This window comes from Hydractinia symbiolongicarpus, chromosome 11 (assembly GCF_029227915.1).
Source record: "Hydractinia symbiolongicarpus strain clone_291-10 chromosome 11, HSymV2.1, whole genome shotgun sequence".
NCBI classification, from domain to species: domain Eukaryota; kingdom Metazoa; phylum Cnidaria; class Hydrozoa; order Anthoathecata; family Hydractiniidae; genus Hydractinia; species Hydractinia symbiolongicarpus.
In genome coordinates, this window is record NC_079885.1 from 20,176,837 (window position 1) to 20,192,952 (window position 16,116).

Below are 16,116 nucleotides of genomic sequence, written 5' to 3' on the forward strand. Positions count from 1 at the left end.
CGAATTTTTTGTTCATTGCGTCCCCGGGTGGGCTTGAACCACCAACCTTTCGGTTAACAGCCGAACGCGCTAACCAATTGCGCCACGGAGACATGAAACTTACTGAAGTTTCCCTATTTACAAGTTGGCTCATTTACTTTCGTTTATTTTTAATAGCACATCTGATGATGCCAGTAAACATGGCTACAACAGTAACACTACCGTTGCTCTTACAGTTAACGTGACATTAGGAATAAGAGGCAGTGATAGCACTCTCTGATTTTTCTGATGGACATACTTGTTCATCGCTTCCCCGGGTGCGCTTGAATCACCAACCTTTCGGTTAACAGCCGAACGCGCTAACCAATTGCGCCACGGAGACATGAAACTTACTGAAGTTTCCCTATTTACAAGTTGGCTCATTTACTTTCGTTTATTTTTAATAGCACATCTGATGATGCCAGTAAACATGGCTACAAGAGTAACACTACCGTTGCTCTTACAGTTAACGTGACATTAGGAATAAGAGGCAGTGATAGCACTCTCTGATTCTTCTGATGGACATATTTGTTCATCGCCTCCCCGGGTGGGCTTGAACCACCAACCTTTCCGTTAACAGCTGAACACGCTAACCAATTGTGGCACGAAGACACGAAACATTACTAAAGTATCCCTATTTACTAGTTAGCTAATTCAATTTCAATGTTTTTAACACCACATCTGACTATGCAGTAAACGTAGTTTCAAGACTAAATCTACCGTTGATTTTACAATTATCGTGCCATTAGGAATCATAAGCAGTGGTAGCACTATCTGTTTCATCTGATCGAAGTATTTGTTCATTGCGTCCCCGGGTGGGCTTGAACCACCAACCTTTCGGTCAACAGCTGAACGCGCTAACCAATTGCTTCACGGAGACATGAAAATTACTGAAGTTTCGCTATTTACAAGTTGGCTCATTTACTTTCATTTATTTTTAATAGCACATCTGATGATGCCAGTAGACATGGCTACAAGAGTAACACTACCGTTGCTCTTACAGTTAACGTGACATTAGGAATAAGAGGCAGTGATAGCACTCTCTGATTCTTCTGATGGACATATTTGTTCATCGCCTCCCCGGGTGGGCTTGAACCACCAACCTTTCCGTTAACAGCTGAACGCGTTAACCAATTGTGGCACGAAGACACGAAACATACTGAAGTATCCCTATTTACCAGTTAGCTAATTCAATTTCAATGTTTTTAACACCACATCTGACTATGCAGTAAACGTAGTTTCAAGACTAAATCTACCGTTGATTTTACAATTATCGTGACATTAGGAATCATAAGCAGTGGTAGCACTATCTGTTTCATCTGATCGAAGTATTTGTTCATTGCGTCCCCGGGTGGGCTTGAACCACCAACCTTTCGGTCAACAGCTGAACGCGCTAACCAATTGCTTCACGGAGACATGAAAATTACTGAAGTTTCCCTATTTACAAGTTGGCTCAATTACTTTCATTTATTTTTAATAGCACATCTGATGATGCCAGTAAACATGGCTACAACAGTAACACTACCGTTGCTCTTACAGTTAACGTGACATTAGGAATAAGAGGCAATGATAGAACTCTATGATTTTTCTGATGGACATACTTGTTCATCGCTTCCCCGGGTGGGCTTGAACCACCAACCTTTCGGTTAACAGCCGAACGCGCTAACCAATTGCGCCACGGAGACATGAAACTTACTGAAGTTTCCCTATTTACAAGTTGGTTCATTTACTTTCGTTTATTTTTAATAGCACATCTGATGATGCCAGTAAACATGGCTACAACAGTAACACTACCGTAGCTCTTACAGTTAACGTGACATTAGGAATAAGAGGCAGTGATAGCACTTTCTGATTCTTCTGATGGACATATTTGTTCATCGCCTCCCCGGGTGGGCTTGAACCACCAACCTTTCCGTTAACAGCCGAACGCGCTAACCAATTGCGGCACGAAGACACGAAACATACTGAAGTATCCCTATTTACTAGTTAGCTAATTCAATTTCAATGTTTTTAACACCATATCTGACTATGCAGTAAACGTAGTTTCAAGACTAAAACTACCGTTGCTTTTACAATTATTGCGACATTAGGAATCATAAGCAGTGGTAGCACTATCTGTTTCATCTGATCGAAGAGTTTGTTCATTGCGTCCCCGGGTGGGCTTGACCCACCAACATTTCGGTTAACAGCCGAACGCGCTAACCAATTGCGCCACGGAGACATGAAACTTACTGAAGTTTACCTATTTACAAGTTGGCTCATTTACTTTCATTACTTTTTAATAGCACATCTGATGATGCCAGTAAACATGGCTACAAGAGTAACACTATCGTTGCTCTTACAGTTAACGTGACATTAGGAATAAGAGGCAGTGATAGCACTCTCTGATTTTTCTGATGGACATACTTGTTCATCGCTTCCCCGGGTGCGCTTGAACCACCAACCTTTCCGTTAACAGCCGAAAGCGCTAACCAATTGCGCACGGAGACACGAAACATACTGAAGTATCCCTATTTACTAGTTATCTAATTCAATTTCAATGTTTTTAACACCACATCTGACTATGCAGGTAAACGTAGTTTCAAGACTAAAACTACCGTTGCTTTTACAATTATCGTGACATTAGGAATCATAAGCAGTGGTAGCACTATCTGTTTCATCTGATCGAAGTGTTTGTTCATTGCGTCCCCGGGTGGGCTTGAACCACCAACCTTTCGGTTAACATCCGAACGCGCTAACCAATTGCGCCACGGAGACATGAAAATTACTGAAGTTTCCCTATTTACAAGTTGGCTCAATTACTTTCATTTATTTTTAATAGCACATCTGATGATGCCAGTAAACATGGCTACAACAGTAACACTACCGTTGCTCTTACAGTTAACGTGACATTAGGAATAAGAGGCAATGATAGAACTCTATGATTTTTCTGATGGACATACTTGTTCATCGCTTCCCCGGGTGGGCTTGAACCACCAACCTTTCGGTTAACAGCCGAACGCGCTAACCAATTGCGCCACGGAGACATGAAACTTACTGAAGTTTCCCTATTTACAAGTTGGTTCATTTACTTTCGTTTATTTTTAATAGCACATCTGATGATGCCAGTAAACATGGCTACAACAGTAACACTACCGTAGCTCTTACAGTTAACGTGACATTAGGAATAAGAGGCAGTGATAGCACTTTCTGATTCTTCTGATGGACATATTTGTTCATCGCCTCCCCGGGTGGGCTTGAACCACCAACCTTTCCGTTAACAGCCGAACGCGCTAACCAATTGCGGCACGAAGACACGAAACATACTGAAGTATCCCTATTTACTAGTTAGCTAATTCAATTTCAATGTTTTTAACACCATATCTGACTATGCAGTAAACGTAGTTTCAAGACTAAAACTACCGTTGCTTTTACAATTATTGCGACATTAGGAATCATAAGCAGTGGTAGCACTATCTGTTTCATCTGATCGAAGAGTTTGTTCATTGCGTCCCCGGGTGGGCTTGACCCACCAACATTTCGGTCAACAGCCGAACGCGCTAACCAATTGCGCCACGGAGACATGAAACTTACTGAAGTTTACCTATTTACAAGTTGGCTCATTTACTTTCATTACTTTTTAATAGCACATCTGGTGATGCCAGTAAACATGGCTACAAGAGTAACACTATCGTTGCTCTTACAGTTAACGTGACATTAGGAATAAGAGGCAGTGATAGCACTCTCTGATTTTTCTGATGGACATACTTGTTCATCGCTTCCCCGGGTGCGCTTGAACCACCAACCTTTCCGTTAACAGCCGAAAGCGCTAACCAATTGCGCACGGAGACACGAAACATACTGAAGTATCCCTATTTACTAGTTATCTAATTCAATTTCAATGTTTTTAACACCACATCTGACTATGCAGGTAAACGTAGTTTCAAGACTAAAACTACCGTTGCTTTTACAATTATCGTGACATTAGGAATCATAAGCAGTGGTAGCACTATCTGTTTCATCTGATCGAAGTATTTGTTCATTGCGTCCCGGGGTGGGCTTGAACCACCAACCTTTCGGTCAACAGCCGAACGCGCTAACCAATTGCTCCACGGAGACATGAAAATTACTGAAGTTTCCCTATTTACAAGTTGGCTCAATTACTTTCATTTATTTTAATAGCACATCTGATGATGCCAGTAAACATGGCTACAAGAGTAACACTACCCTTGCTCTTACAGTTAACATGACATTAGGAATAAGAGGCAGTGATAGCACTCTCTGATTCTTCTGATGGACATATTTGTTAATCGCCTCCCCGGGTGGGCTTGAACCACCAACCTTTCCGTTAACAGCCGAACGCGCTAACCAATTGCGGCACTAAGACACGAAACATACTGAAGTATCCCTATTTACTAGTTAGCTAATTCAATTTCAATGTTTTTAACACCACATCTGACTATGCAGGTAAACGTAGTTTCAAGACTAAAACTACCGTTGCTTTTACAGTTATCGTGACATTAGGAATCATAAGCAGTTGTAGCACTATCTGTTTCATCTGATCGAAGTATTTGTTCATTGCGTCCCCGGGTGGGCTTGAACCACCAACCTTTCGGTTAACAGCCGAACGCGCTAACTAATTGCGCCACGGAGACATGAAACTTACGGAAGTTTCCCTAATTACAAGTTGGCTCATTTACTTTCATTTATTTTTAATAGCACATCTGATGATGCCAGTAAACATGGCTACAAGAGTAACACTACCGTTGCTCTTACAGTTAACGTGACATTAGGAATAAGAGGCAGTGATAGCACTCTCTGATTCTTCTGATGGACATATTTGTTCATCGCCTCCCCGGGTGGGCTTGAACCACCAACCTTTCCGTTAACAGCCGAACGCGCTAACCAATTGCGGCACGAAGACACGAAACATACTGAAGTATCCCTATTTACTAGTTAGCTAATTCAATTTCAAGGTTTTTAACACCACATCTCACTATGCAGTAAACGTAGTTTCAAGACTAAATCTACCGTTGATTTTACAATTATCGTGATATTAGGAATCATAAGCAGTGGTAGCACTATCTGTTTCATCTGATCGAAGTGTTTGTTCATTGCGTCCCCGGGTGGGCTTGAACCACCAACCTTTCGGTTAACAGCCGAACGCGCTAACCAATTGCGCCACGGAGAGATGAAACTTACTGAAGTTTCCCTATTTACAAGTTGGCTCATTTACTTTCGTTTATTTTTAATAGCACATCTGATGATGCCAGTAAACATGGCTACAAGAGTAACACTACCGTTGCTCTTACAGTTAACGTGACATTAGGAATAAGAGGCAGTGATAGCACTCTCTGATTCTTCTGATGGACATATTTGTTCATCGCCTCCCCGGGTGGGCTTGAACCACCAACCTTTCCGTTAACAGCCGAACGCGCTAACCAATTGCGGCACGAAGACACGAAACATACTGAAGTATCCCTATTTACTAGTTAGCTAATTCAATTTCAAGGTTTTTAACACCACATCTCACTATGCAGTAAACGTAGTTTCAAGACTAAATCTACCGTTGATTTTACAATTATCGTGATATTAGGAATCATAAGCAGTGGTAGCACTATCTGTTTCATCTGATCGAAGTGTTTGTTCATTGCGTCCCCGGGTGGGCTTGAACCACCAACCTTTCGGTTAACAGCCGAACGCGCTAACCAATTGCGCCACGGAGAGATGAAACTTACTGAAGTTTCCCTATTTACAAGTTGGCTCATTTACTTTCGTTTATTTTTAATAGCACATCTGATGATGCCAGTAAACATGGCTACAAGAGTAACACTACCGTTGCTCTTACAGTTAACGTGACATTAGGAATAAGAGGCAGTGATAGCACTCTCTGATTCTTCTGATGCACATATTTGTTCATCGCCTCCCCGGGTGGGCTTGAACCACCAACCTTTCCGTTAACAGCCGAACGCGCTAACCAATTGCGGCACGAAGACACGAAACATACTGAAGTATCCCTATTTACTAGTTAGCTAATTCAATTTCAAGGTTTTTAACACCACATCTCACTATGCAGTAAACGTAGTTTCAAGACTAAATCTACCGTTGATTTTACAATTATCGTGATATTAGGAATCATAAGCAGTGGTAGCACTATCTGTTTCATCTGATCGAAGTGTTTGTTCATTGCGTCCCCGGGTGGGCTTGAACCACCAACCTTTCGGTTAACAGCCGAACGCGCTAACCAATTGCGCCACGGAGAGATGAAACTTACTGAAGTTTCCCTATTTACAAGTTGGCTCATTTACTTTCGTTTATTTTTAATAGCACATCTGATGATGCCAGTAAACATGGCTACAAGAGTAACACTACCGTTGCTCTTACAGTTAACGTGACATTAGGAATAAGAGGCAGTGATAGCACTCTCTGATTCTTCTGATGCACATATTTGTTCATCGCCTCCCCGGGTGGGCTTGAACCACCAACCTTTCCGTTAACAGCCGAACGCGCTAACCAATTGCGGCACGAAGACACGAAACCTACTGAAGTATCCCTATTTACTAGTTAGCTAATTCAATTTCAATGTTTTTAACACCACATCTGACTATGCAGGTAAACGTAGTTTCAAGACTAAAACTACCGTTGCTTTTACAATTATCGTGACATTAGGAATCATAAGCAGTGGTAGCACTATCTGCTTCATCTGATCGAAGTATTTGTTCATTGCGTCCCCGGGTGGGCTTGAACCACCAACCTTTCGGTTAACAGCCGAACGCGCTAACCAATTGCGCCACGGAGACATGAAACTTACCGAAGTTTCCCTATTTACAAGTTGGCTCATTTACTTTCGTTTATTTTTAATAGCACATCTGATGATGCCAGTAAACATGGCTACAACAGTAACACTACCTTTGCTCTTACAGTTAACGTGACATTAGGAATAAGAGGCAGTGATAGCACTTTCTGATTCTTCTGATGGACATATTTGTTCATCGCCTCCCCGGGTGAGCTATAACCACCAACCTTTCCGTTAACAGCCGAACGCGCTAACCAATTGCGGCACGAAGACACGAAACATACTGAAGTATCCCTATTTACTAGTTAGCTAATTCAATTTCAATGTTTTTAACACCATATCTGACTATGCAGTAAACGTAGTTTCAAGACTAAATCTACCGTTGCTTTTACAATTATCGTGACATTAGGAATCATCAGCAGTGGTAGCACTATCTTTTTCATCTGATCGAATTGTTTGTTCATTGCGTCCCCGGGTGGGCTTGAACCACCAACCTTTCGGTTAACAGCCGAACGCGCTAACCAGTTGCGCCACGGAGACATGAAACTTACTGAAGTTTCCCTATTTACAAGTTGGCTCATTTACTTTCGTTTATTTTTAATAGCACATCTGATGATGCCAGTAAACATGGCTACAACAGTAACACTACCGTTGCTCTTACAGTTAACGTGACATTAGGAATAAGAGGCAGTGATAGCACTCTCTGATTTTTCTGATGGACATACTTGTTCATCGCTTCCCCGGGTGCGCTTGAACCACCAACCTTTCCGTTAACAGCCGAAAGCGCTAACCAATTGCGCCACGGAGACATGAAACTTACCGAAGTTTCCCTAATTACAAGTTGGCTCATTTACTTTCATTTATTTTTAATAGCACATCTGATGATGCCAGTAAACATGGCTACAAGAGTAACACTACCGTTGCTCTTACAGTTAACGTGACATTAGGAATAAGAGGCAGTGATAGCACTCTCTGATTCTTCTGATGGACATATTTGTTCATCGCCTCCCCGGGTGGGCTTGAACCACCAACCTTTCCGTTAACAGCCGAACGCGCTAACCAATTGCGGCACGAAGACACGAAACATACTGAAGTATCCCTATTTACTAGTTAGCTAATTCAATTTCAATGTTTTTAACACCATATCTGACTATGCAGTAAACGTAGTTTCAAGACTAAATCTACCGTTGCTCTTACAGTTAACGTGACATTAGGAATAAGAGGCAGTGATAGCACTCTCTGATTCTTCTGATGCACATATTTGTTCATCGCCTCCCCGGGTGGGCTTGAACCACCAACCTTTCCGTTAACAGCCGAACGCGCTAACCAATTGCGGCACGAAGACACGAAACATACTGAAGTATCCCTATTTACTAGTTAGCTAATTCAATTTCAATGTTTTTAACACCATATCTGACTATGCAGTAAACGTAGTTTCAAGACTTAATCTACCGTTGCTCTTACAGTTAACGTGACATTAGGAATGAAAGGCAGTGATAGCACTCTCTGATTCTTCTGATGGACATATTTGTTCATCGCCTCCCCGGATGGGCTTGAACCACCAACCCTTCCGTTAACAGCCGAACGCGCTAACCAATTGCGGCACGAAGACACGAAACATACTGAAGTATCCTTTTTTACTAGTTAGCTAATTCAATTTCAATGTTTTTAACACCACATCTGACTATGCAGGTAAACGTAGTTTCAAGACTAAAACTACCGTTGCTTTTACAATTATTGTGACATTAGGAATCATAAGCAGTGGTAGCACTATCTGTTTCATCTGATCGAAGTAGTTGACCATTGCGTCCCCAGTTGGGCTTGAACCACCAACCTTTCGGTTAACAGCCGAACGCGCTAACCAATTGCGCCACGGACTCATGAAACTTACTGAAGTTTCCCTATTTACAAGTTGGCTCATTTACTTTCATTTATTTTTAATAGCACATCTGATGATGCCAGTAAACATGGCTACAACAGTAACACTACCGTTGCTCTTACCGTTAACGTGACATTAGGAATAAGAGGCAGTGATAGCACTCTCTGATTCTTCTGATGGACATATTTGTTCATCGCCTCCCCGGGTGGGCTTGAACCAACAACCTTTCCTTTAACAGCCGAACGCGCTAACCAATTGCGGCACTAAGACACGAAACATACTGAAGTATCCCTATTTACTACTTAGCTAATTCAATTTCAATGTTTTTAACACCACATCTGACTATGCAGGTAAACGTAGTTTCAAGACTAAAACTACCGTTGCTTTTACAATTATCGTGACATTAGGAATCATAAGCAGTGGTAGCACTATCTGTTTCATCTGATCGAAGTATTTGTTCATTGCGTCCCCGGGTGGGCTTGAACCACCAACCCTTCGGTTAACAGCCGAACGCGCTAACCAATTGCGCCACGGAGACATGAAACTTACTGAAGTTTCCCTATTTACAAGTTGGCTCATTTACTTTTATTTATTTTTAATAGCACATCTGATGATGCCAGTAAACATGGCTACAAGAGTAACACTACCGTTGCTCTTACAGTTAACGTGACATTAGGAATAAGAGGCAGTGATAGCACTCTCTGATTCTTCTGATGGACATATTTGTTTATCGCCTCCCCGGGTTGGCTTGAACCACCAACCTTTCCGTTAACAGCCGAACGCGCTAACCAATTGCGGCACGAAGACACGAAACATACTGAAGTATCCCTATTTACTAGTTAGCTAATTCAATTTCAATGTTTTTAACACCACATCTGACTATGCAGTAAACGTAGTTTCAAGACTAAAACTACCGTTGCTTTTACAATTATCGTGACATTAGGAATCATAAGCAGTGGTAGCACTATCTGTTTCATCTGATCGAAGTGTTTGTTCATTGCGTCCCCGGGTGGGCTTGAAGCACCAACCTTTCGGTTAACAGGCGAACGCGCTAACCAATTGCGCCACGGAGACATGAAACTTACTGAAGTTTCCCTATTTGCAAGTTGGCTCATTTACTTTCGTTTATTTTTAATAGCACATCTGATGATGCCAGTAAACATGGTTACAACAGTAACACTACCGTTGCTCTTACAGTTAACGTGACATTAGGAATAAGAGGCAGTGATAGCACTCTCTGATTTTTCTGATGGACATACTTGTTCATCGCTTCCCCGGGTGGGCTTGAACCACCAACCTTTCCGTTAACAGCCGAAAGCGCTAACTAATTTCGGCACGGAGACACGAAACATACTGAAGTATCCCTATTTACTAGTTAGCTAATTTAATTTCAATGTTTCTAACACCACATCTGACTATACAGGTAAACGTAGTTTCAAGACTAAAACTACCGTTGCCTTTACAATTATCGTGACATTAGGAATCATAAGCAGTGGTAGCATTATCTGCTTTATCTGATCGAAGTATTTGTTCATTGCGTCACCGGGTGGGCTTGAACCACCAACCTTTCGGTTAACAGCCGAACGCGCTAACCAATTGCGCCACGGAGACATGAAACTTACTGAAGTTTACCTATTTACAAGTTGGCTCATTTACTTTCGTTTATTTTTAATAGCACATCTGATGATGCCAGTAAACATGGTTACAACAGTAACACTCCCGTTGCTCTTACAGTTAACGTGACATTAGGAATAAGAGGCAGTGATAGCACTCTCTGATTTATCTGATGGATATACTTGTTCATCGCTTCCCCGGGTGGGCTTGAACCACCAACTTTTCCGTTAACAGCCGAAAGCGCTAACCAATTTCGGCACGGAGACACGAAACATACTGAAGTATCCCTATTTACTAGTTAGCTAATTCAATTTCAATGTTTCTAACACCACATCTGACTATGCAGGTAAACGTTGTTTCAAGACTAAAACTACCGTTGCTTTTACAATTATCGTGACATTAGGAATCATAAGCAGTGGTAGCACTATCTGTTTCATCTGATCGAAGTATTTGTTCATTGCGTCCCCGGGTGGGTTTGAACCACCAACCCTTCGGTTAACAGCCAAACGCGCTAACCAATTGCGCCACGGAGACATGAAAGTTACTGAAGTTTCCCTATTTACAAGTTGGCTCATTTACTTTTATTTATTTTTAATAGCACATCTGATGATGCCAGTAAACATGGCTACAAGAGTAACACTACCGTTGCTCTTACAGTTAACGTGACATTAGGAATAAGAGGCAGTGATAGCACTCTCTGATTCTTCTGATGGACATATTTGTTTATCGCCTCCCCGGGTTGGCTTGAACCACCAACCTTTCCGTTAACAGCCGAACGCGCTAACCAATTGCGGCACGAAGACACGAAACATACTGAAGTATCCCTATTTACTAGTTAGCTAATTCAATTTCAATGTTTTTAACACCACATCTGACTATGCAGTAAACGTAGTTTCAAGACTAAAACTACCGTTGCTTTTACAATTATCGTGACATTAGGAATCATAAGCAGTGGTAGCACTATCTGTTTCATCTGATCGAAGTGTTTGTTCATTGCGTCCCCGGGTGGGCTTGAAGCACCAACCTTTCGGTTAACAGGCGAACGCGCTAACCAATTGCGCCACGGAGACATGAAACTTACTGAAGTTTCCCTATTTGCAAGTTGGCTCATTTACTTTCATTTATTTTTAATAGCACATCTGATGATGCCAGTAAACATGGTTACAACAGTAACACTACCGTTGCTCTTACAGTTAACGTGACATTAGGAATAAGAGGCAGTGATAGCACTCTCTGATTTTTCTGATGGACATACTTGTTCATCGCTTCCCCGGGTGGGCTTGAACCACCAACCTTTCCGTTAACAGCCGAAAGCGCTAACTAATTTCGGCACGGAGACAAGAAACATACTGAAGTATCCCTATTTACTAGTTAGCTAATTTAATTTCAATGTTTCTAACACCACATCTGACTATACAGGTAAACGTAGTTTCAAGACTAAAACTACCGTTGCCTTTACAATTATCGTGACATTAGGAATCATTAGCAGTGGTAGCATTATCTGCTTTATCTGATCGAAGTATTTGTTCATTGCGTCACCGGGTGGGCTTGAACCACCAACCTTTCGGTTAACAGCCGAACGCGCTAACCAATTGCGCCACGGAGACATGAAACTTACTGAAGTTTACCTATTTACAAGTTGGCTCATTTACTTTCGTTTATTTTTAATAGCACATCTGATGATGCCAGTAAACATGGTTACAACAGTAACACTCCCGTTGCTCTTACAGTTAACGTGACATTAGGAATAAGAGGCAGTGATAGCACTCTCTGATTTATCTGATGGACATACTTGTTCATCGCTTCCCCGGGTGGGCTTGAACCACCAACCTTTCCGTTAACAGCCGAAAGCGCTAACCAATTTCGGCACGGAGACACGAAACATACTGAAGTATCCCTATTTACTAGTTAGCTAATTCAATTTCAATGTTTCTAACACCACATTTGACTATGCAGGTAAACGTTGTTTCAAGACTAAAACTACCGTTGCTTTTACAATTATCGTTAAATTAGGAATCATAAGCAGTGGTAGCACTATCTGTTTCATCTGATCGAAGTGTTTGTTCATTGCGTCCCCGGGTGGGCTTGAAGCACCAACCTTTCGGTTAACAGGCGAACGCGCTAACCAATTGCGCCACGGAGACATGAAACTTACTGAAGTTTCCCTATTTGCAAGTTGGCTCATTTACTTTCGTTTATTTTAATAGCACATCTGATGATGCCAGTAAACATGGTTACAACAGTAACACTACCGTTGCTCTTACAGTTAACGTGACATTAGGAATAAGAGGCAGTGATAGCACTCTCTGATTTTTCTGATGGACATACTTGTTCATCGCTTCCCCGGGTGGGCTTGAACCACCAACCTTTCCGTTAATAGCCGAAAGCGCTAACCAATTTTGGCACGGAGACACGAAACATACTAAAGTATCCCTATTTACTAGTTAGCTAATTTAATTTCAATGTTTCTAACACCACATCTGACTATACAGGTAAACGTAGTTTCAAGACTAAAACTACCGTTGCCTTTACAATTATCGTGACATTAGGAATCATAATCAGTGGTAGCATTATCTGCTTTATCTGATCGAAGTATTTGTTCATTGCGTCACCGGGTGGGCTTGAACCACCAACCTTTCGGTTAACAGCCGAACGCGCTAACCAATTGCGCCACGGAGACATGAAACTTACTGAAGTTTACCTATTTACAAGTTGGCTCATTTACTTTCGTTTATTTTTAATAGCACATCTGATGATGCCAGTAAACATAGTTACAACAGTAACACTCCCGTTGCTCTTACAGTTAACGTGACATTAGGAATAAGAGGCAGTGATAGCACTCTCTGATTTTTCTGATGGACATACTTGTTCATCGCTTCCCCGGGTGGGCTTGAACCACCAACCTTTCCGTTAACAGCCGAAAGCGCTAACCAATTTCGGCACGGAGACACGAAACATACTGAAGTATCCCTATTTACTAGTTAGCTAATTCAATTTCAATGTTTCTAACACCACATCTGACTATGCAAGTAAACGTTGTTTCAAGACTAAAACTACCGTTGCTTTTACAATTATCGTGACGTTAGGAATCATAAGCAGTGGTAGCACTATCTGTTTCATCTGATCGAAGTATTTGTTTATTGCGTCCCCGGGTGGGCTTGAACCACCAACCCTTCGGTTAACAGCCGAACGCGCTCACCAATTACGCCACAGAGACATGAAAGTTACTGAAGTTTCCCTATTTACAAGTTGGCTCTTTTACTTTTATTTATTTTTAATAGCACATCTGATGATACCAGTAAACATGGCTACAAAAGTAACACTATTGTTGCTCTTACAGTTAACGTGACATTAGGAATAAGAGGCAGTGATAGCACTCTCTGATTCTTCTGATGTACATATTTGTTTATCGCCTCCCCGGGTTGGCTTGAACCACCAACCTTTCCGTTAACAGCCGAACGCGCTAACCAATTGCGGCACGAAGACACGAAACATACTGAAGTATCCCTATTTACTAGTTAGCTAATTCAATTTCAATGTTTTTAACACCACATCTGACTATGCAGTAAACGTAGTTTCAAGACTAAAACTACCGTTGCTTTTACAATTATCGTGACATTAGGAATCATAAGCAGTGGTAGCACTATCTGTTTCATCTGATCGAATTGTTTGTTCATTGCGTCCCCGGGTGGGCTTGAACCACCAACCTTTCGGTTAACAGCCGAACCCGCTAACCAATTGCGCCATGGAGACATGAAACTTACTGAAGTTTCCCTATTTGCAAGTTGGCTCATTTACTTTCGTTTATTTTAATAGCACATCTGATGATGCCAGTAAACATGGTTACAACAGTAACACTACCGTTGCTCTTACAGTTAACGTGACATTAGGAATATGAGGCAGTGATAGCACTCTCTGATTTTTCTAATGGACATACTTGTTCATCGCTTCCCCGGGTGGGCTTGAACCACCAACCTTTCCGTTAACAGCCGAAAGCGCTAACCAATTTCGGCACGGAGACACGAAACATACTGAAGTATCCCTATTTACTAGTTAGCTAATTCAATTTCAATGTTTCTAACACCACATCTGACTATGCAGGTAAACGTAGTTTCAAGACTAAAACTACCGTTGCTTTTACAATTATCGTGACATTAGGAATCATAAGCAGTGGTAGCACTATCTGCTTTATCTGATCGAAGTATTTGTTCATTGCGTCACCCGGTGGGCTTGAACCACCAACCTTTCCGTTAACAGCCGAAAGCGCTAACCAATTTCGGCACGGAGACTCGAAACATACTGAAGTATCCCTATTTACTAGTTAGCTAATTCAATTTCAATGTTTCTAACACCACATCTGACTATGCAGGTAAACGTTGTTTCAAGACTAAAACTACCGTTGCTTTTACAATTATCGTGACATTAGGAATCATAAGCAGTGGTAGCACTATCTGCTTTATCTGATCGAAGTATTTGTTCATTGCGTCCCCGGGTGGGCTTGAACCACCAACCTTTCGGTTAACAGCCGAACGCGCTAACCAATTGCGCCACGGAGACATGAAACTTACTGAAGTTTCCCTATTTACAAGTTGGCTCATTTACTTTCGTTTATTTTTAATAGCACATCTGATGATGCCAGTAAACATGGTTACAACAGTAACACTCCCGTTGCTCTTACAGTTAACGTGACATTAGGAATAAGAGGCAGTGATAGCACTCTCTGATTTTTCTGATGGACATACTTGTTCATCGCTTCCCCGGGTGGGCTTGAACCACCAACCTTTCCGTTAACAGCCGAAAGCGCTAACCAATTTCGGCACGGAGACTCGAAACATACTGAAGTATCCCTATTTACTAGTTAGCTAATTCAATTTCAATGTTTCTAACACCACATCTGACTATGCAGGTAAACGTTGTTTCAAGACTAAAACTACCGTTGCTTTTACAATTATCGTGACATTAGGAATCATAAGCAGTGGTAGCACTATCTGCTTTATCTGATCGAAGTATTTGTTCATTGCGTCCCCGGGTGGGCTTGAACCACCAACCTTTCGGTTAACAGCCGAACGCGCTAACCAATTGCGCCACGGAGACATGAAACTTACTGAAGTTTCTCTATTTTCAATTTGGCTCATTTACTTTCGTTTATTTTAATAGCACATCTGATGATGCCAGAAAACATGGTTGCAACAGTAACACTACCGTTGCTCTTACAGTTAACGTGACATTAGGAATAAGAGACAGTGATAGCACTCTCTGATTTTTCTAATGGACATACTTGTTCATCGCTTCCCCGGGTGGGCTTGAACCACCAACCTTTCCGTTAACAGCCGAAAGCGCTAACCAATTTCGGCACGGAGACACGAAACATACTGAAGTATCCCTATTTACTAGTTAGCTAATTCAATTTCAATGTTTCTAACACCACATCTGACTATGCAGGTAAACGTAGTTTCAAGACTAAAACTACCGTTGCTTTTACAATTATCGTGACATTAGGAATCATAAGCAGTGGTAGCACCACCTGTTTCATCTGATAGAATTATTTGTTCATTGCGTCCCCGGGTGGGCTTGAACCACCAACCTTTCGGATAACAGCCGAACGCGCTAACCAATTGCGCCACGGAGACATGAAACTTACTGAAGTTTCCCTATTTAAAAGTTGGCTTATTTACTTTCATTCATTTTTAATAGCACATCTGATGATGCCAGTAAACATGGCTACATGAGTAACACTACCGTTGCTCTTACAGTTAACGTGACATTAGGAATAAGAGGCAGTGATAGCACTCTCTGATTCTTCTGATGGACATATTTGTTCATCGCCTCC

At 41.6% G+C, this 16,116-nt stretch overlaps 13 non-coding genes across 13 annotated transcripts; all 13 read right to left on the bottom strand.

Annotated features, from left to right (window-relative positions):
- Positions 1–18: 18 nt before the first annotated feature.
- Trnan-guu (transfer RNA asparagine (anticodon GUU)) lies at positions 19–92 on the bottom strand. The gene has a single exon. It is a non-coding gene; the product is annotated as a tRNA-Asn (tRNA).
- A 4,486-nt stretch (positions 93–4,578) lies between these two features.
- On the bottom strand, positions 4,579–4,652 carry Trnan-guu (transfer RNA asparagine (anticodon GUU)). Its single transcript has one exon. It is a non-coding gene; the product is annotated as a tRNA-Asn (tRNA).
- Positions 4,653–6,723: 2,071 nt separating this feature from the next.
- Trnan-guu (transfer RNA asparagine (anticodon GUU)) lies at positions 6,724–6,797 on the bottom strand. Its single transcript has one exon. It is a non-coding gene; the product is annotated as a tRNA-Asn (tRNA).
- A 462-nt stretch (positions 6,798–7,259) lies between these two features.
- Positions 7,260–7,333, bottom strand: Trnan-guu (transfer RNA asparagine (anticodon GUU)). Its single transcript has one exon. It is a non-coding gene; the product is annotated as a tRNA-Asn (tRNA).
- A 1,803-nt stretch (positions 7,334–9,136) lies between these two features.
- Trnan-guu (transfer RNA asparagine (anticodon GUU)) lies at positions 9,137–9,210 on the bottom strand. Its single transcript has one exon. It is a non-coding gene; the product is annotated as a tRNA-Asn (tRNA).
- Positions 9,211–10,209: 999 nt separating this feature from the next.
- Positions 10,210–10,283, bottom strand: Trnan-guu (transfer RNA asparagine (anticodon GUU)). Its single transcript has one exon. It is a non-coding gene; the product is annotated as a tRNA-Asn (tRNA).
- Positions 10,284–10,746: 463 nt separating this feature from the next.
- Trnan-guu (transfer RNA asparagine (anticodon GUU)) lies at positions 10,747–10,820 on the bottom strand. Its single transcript has one exon. It is a non-coding gene; the product is annotated as a tRNA-Asn (tRNA).
- A 999-nt stretch (positions 10,821–11,819) lies between these two features.
- On the bottom strand, positions 11,820–11,893 carry Trnan-guu (transfer RNA asparagine (anticodon GUU)). The gene has a single exon. It is a non-coding gene; the product is annotated as a tRNA-Asn (tRNA).
- A 999-nt stretch (positions 11,894–12,892) lies between these two features.
- Positions 12,893–12,966, bottom strand: Trnan-guu (transfer RNA asparagine (anticodon GUU)). The gene has a single exon. It is a non-coding gene; the product is annotated as a tRNA-Asn (tRNA).
- A 463-nt stretch (positions 12,967–13,429) lies between these two features.
- Trnan-guu (transfer RNA asparagine (anticodon GUU)) lies at positions 13,430–13,503 on the bottom strand. Its single transcript has one exon. It is a non-coding gene; the product is annotated as a tRNA-Asn (tRNA).
- A 1,266-nt stretch (positions 13,504–14,769) lies between these two features.
- Positions 14,770–14,843, bottom strand: Trnan-guu (transfer RNA asparagine (anticodon GUU)). Its single transcript has one exon. It is a non-coding gene; the product is annotated as a tRNA-Asn (tRNA).
- A 463-nt stretch (positions 14,844–15,306) lies between these two features.
- Positions 15,307–15,380, bottom strand: Trnan-guu (transfer RNA asparagine (anticodon GUU)). Its single transcript has one exon. It is a non-coding gene; the product is annotated as a tRNA-Asn (tRNA).
- A 462-nt stretch (positions 15,381–15,842) lies between these two features.
- Positions 15,843–15,916, bottom strand: Trnan-guu (transfer RNA asparagine (anticodon GUU)). The gene has a single exon. It is a non-coding gene; the product is annotated as a tRNA-Asn (tRNA).
- Positions 15,917–16,116: the final 200 nt, after the last annotated feature.